We start from the raw sequence: 3469 nt of genomic DNA, 5'->3' as shown, positions 1-3469 counted from the left end.
GTTCTCGTGATCCTTTTTCAATTTTAAGACTATATCTTATTTTATCCAACTAAAGTCTAACCAACATTTAAGTTCATCACCATCATCAATTGTTCAGTCTTATCACATGAAAAAAAAATACCAAAAAGAAATATATCGAAGAGTATTCAGTATTGCATGAATTCTCAATTCATGAAAAATTAAAACACAAAAGTAGAAACAAAATTCCAATAAAGAATAGTAGGTAACACAATAAGAACTTTGTATCTAATATCCTTAGTTCCCAAGTAGATTTTATTAGAATAAATAAGTAGCTAGCAGGAGTATTGTGTTTCGTTAAACACACTAGCCAGGCTCATGATCAAATTTGTTGATTACGGAATAATACTCGATATACTAATTATGGGTAGAGTTATACATAATCTTAACTGCAAACAAAGATTACAAACTCTGTATACTTTTTAACTACTCCATGTGTCAGCGTGAATCCACTACACATGGAGTACCATATAAATACATTTATGAGTGGCCGAGACAACACAGTTGGTTCCGGAGAGGCAGAATTGCAAAATTTGCTAATGATCGATTTTCACTACTGCCCGTGTATTTGCAAAATTCTCAGGCACAAGTGTGAGGACTTGGGAGGTGAGTTTCTGGCAGAACAGTGGGTTACGATCCTCCCCCTTAGTGGGTCACTGCGCACCTTGATTGAACACCCCACACAATACTGTCGGGCCAGGGTGTGGGGGCTCTTGGGGTCGGGATTTCAACTTTTTTTGCAAGAATACATTTATGAGCCCAATATTTGATTACTCTTCAAGCCCAAAAATACTTAATCCCAAGCCCAGCCCAAAAGCCTTATTATTTTCCCCCCCAAAAAAAGCTCCAATCTTATTTCCTCGTCTCAAAAGGCCCCAATCGTTTAGCATAAAAAGACTAAGCCTTAGAGTTTGATATATCGAAAAAATTGGAAGATCTTTAAATAAAAGCAGAAAATTTAAAAGCTTAAACTTCTTTTTTTGATGAGTTAAAATCCAGATTGAAATGAATTATTTGAATGACTGTCGTAGTCGTCCCCGTAAAATAATTGTTTCGTTACTTCAATCATTAGTACTATAAATAAAATCTCCATCATCTCTTATTTTACTATTTTGGTAAAGTACTATCACTTAATTACATACACACGCATAGGAACTACTTACAATTACTCCATTTACAATAATAATAATAATTCATGCCTTACCACTATTGCTAAGAAAGGAGCCTATATTAGTAGCTTTGGTCACGGGAGAATCTTTAAAATCAACAATTTTAGATCGACTTCCTTTTCCCCAACTTATAATTGACTCATACCTTTCAAATCTCACAGACAAATTTACCATTTATTTGAATCTACTCACAATATTTAAAAAGATAAAAAAAAAACACAATCCAAATCCAAATCCAAATCCAACACAACAACCACCTTATTCCAAAAACACCATAACGAATCAACCCCGCTTCTCCGGGGTCCAGCGGCGGGGCGGGGCTGAAATACGCCGACACCACCCTCACGTTGAGCAGCTCCACGATGGGCGTGTAGCTCACGCACCTCGGCGCCTTGTACTGATTAATCGACGCGCCTCTCGAGATGGCGTAGTCCATGAGCTCCTCAAACGTACCCGGCACTGCCTATACACCGAGTTCATCGCCTCATCCATCACATGGCAGCACTTCTCCATCACCTCCCCCCGCCCGGGGCCCCACCAGACAGCTCCCAGTACACCACGTAGTGCCCCGGGATGGACCCCGTGTCCGCGTAGCTCGTGAACTCGACCACAGACGATTTATACTCCTCCCGCAACGCCGCCGCATTCTCCACCGCCTTCTGCAGCTCCAGCTCGTCCGTCTTGTCCGCATCGATGCTGAGGAGCACGTTCTTCCTCCGTACGAATTTAAACTGCGGGAGTTGTGGTGACCTGTCACTTTCAGGACATCTCCCACTCTGTAGCGGCACAGCCTTGAGTAGGTGCTGACCACCAGCTCATACTCCTTCCCCACCTCCACGTCAGCAAGCTCCACTGCCCGAGACTGAACGGCGGGTGGGGGAGGAACTCGAAGTAGCCCATGTTGGGCATGATGGTGTAACAAATCTCCGACGGCTTGGCCATCGGCTTCATGTTCAGTCCGAAATAGCACTCAGACGACGCGTACATTGTGCACGCCTGAGGTAGCCCCTCGCTGTAGAAATCGAGCAGCGGGATGTACTGAGCCATGGCGCCGGTCACAATCACATCCAGGTATATTGTGTTAGGCCAAATTCTAGTGATTATCTTTTCCCAATTTTCACCTTCACTCTCTGGTGATAAACTCTGCTAGAACTGGGTCCGGTCTAAGAATCCCGGCCATCCGTTTCTGTATGGAGACATCGGTGATTTTAGGGTTTAAAACCCCGGTCGAGATGTCTAGGGCGAGTTGGCGCCAGTGAATGGTCAGGAACTTGATTGCGCGGAGGAGGCCTGAGGCGAAGACGGCCCCGACCCTGAGGACCTCCTTGCGCATGAGGAGGCTGCAGAGCATCTGCGTGTACATGCTCTGGAACGAGTCCACGCAGAGGATGGCCTCGTCCGGGCTGGTGTAGGTGTTATATGGGTCGACCGGCCGGTTCTTGAACTGGTCGCTCTTGTAGTAGCTCGTGAGAACCGGCCGGGCGACCAGACCGCCTGGGGTTTCGGTTTCGGCTTTTATGAAGAGGAAGTAGAGTCCTTTGCCTTTGTCTAAGTTAGGGACATATCTGTGGTCCATACAAGAAAAAAAGGTCATGTACTACTTGAAAAGGCAATGTATAATGAGTGTTTAATTTAATTTTGCATGGCCTTTTCCGTTTACAGCGCCACCGCCGCCAGCCCCAGACGCGGTTGCTGTCTCTACCGTCGTGACGCCATTTCTGTCTGGTCTTGCTATGGTATTTTATCCGTAGCTTTTTCCAATATCTTTACCTTCATTTGTTCTTCTCCGGGTGAACAACAATGATGCCTTCTCGGACCTCTTTCTGGTAACCTTGCTCCTCCTTTCCCGGCAGTGTTCTGCCAGTCCTCTCATCTCCTCCGGCCGTTTACTGTGCTGGAGAGGAAATGTCCAACAGAGTGTACTTTCTCCCCCTCTCGGTTGGACGATTCCTATCTTGTTTGAGGGAGATTTGGCTCATGGTGTGGTTTGGAGTAGAGTAGTGTGGGTCGGAAAAAAGGAATTTTCTATTGTGGCTGAAAAATTGATCGGCAGACAGGAGGCTTGAATTTTGGTGCAAATTTTTTTTTTGAGATTTTGGGTATAGGATGAACGCAGATTCAACCAAATATTTTTTTTTGGTTTTGAACAACTAACGAAGGATCGTTAGCTGCTCTGATATCATGTTGAAAAGTAAAATGCAGAAAATAAAAGACTCTAAAATCTTTATCGACTACATTGTATTAGAGCATCTCCAATGGCGGACGTCCGCCATTGTAACAAA

The 3469-nt window shown here is 44.4% G+C and overlaps 1 pseudogene; it reads right to left on the bottom strand.

The window, feature by feature from the left end:
* Nucleotides 1-1384: 1384 nt before the first annotated feature.
* On the bottom strand, nt 1385-3007 carry LOC121802823 (annotated as a pseudogene).
* Nucleotides 3008-3469: the final 462 nt, after the last annotated feature.

The sequence above is a fragment of the Salvia splendens genome, chromosome 5 (assembly GCF_004379255.2).
Source record: "Salvia splendens isolate huo1 chromosome 5, SspV2, whole genome shotgun sequence".
Classification (NCBI taxonomy): domain Eukaryota; kingdom Viridiplantae; phylum Streptophyta; class Magnoliopsida; order Lamiales; family Lamiaceae; genus Salvia; species Salvia splendens.
This window is presented reverse-complemented; position numbering and strand designations above follow the sequence as displayed.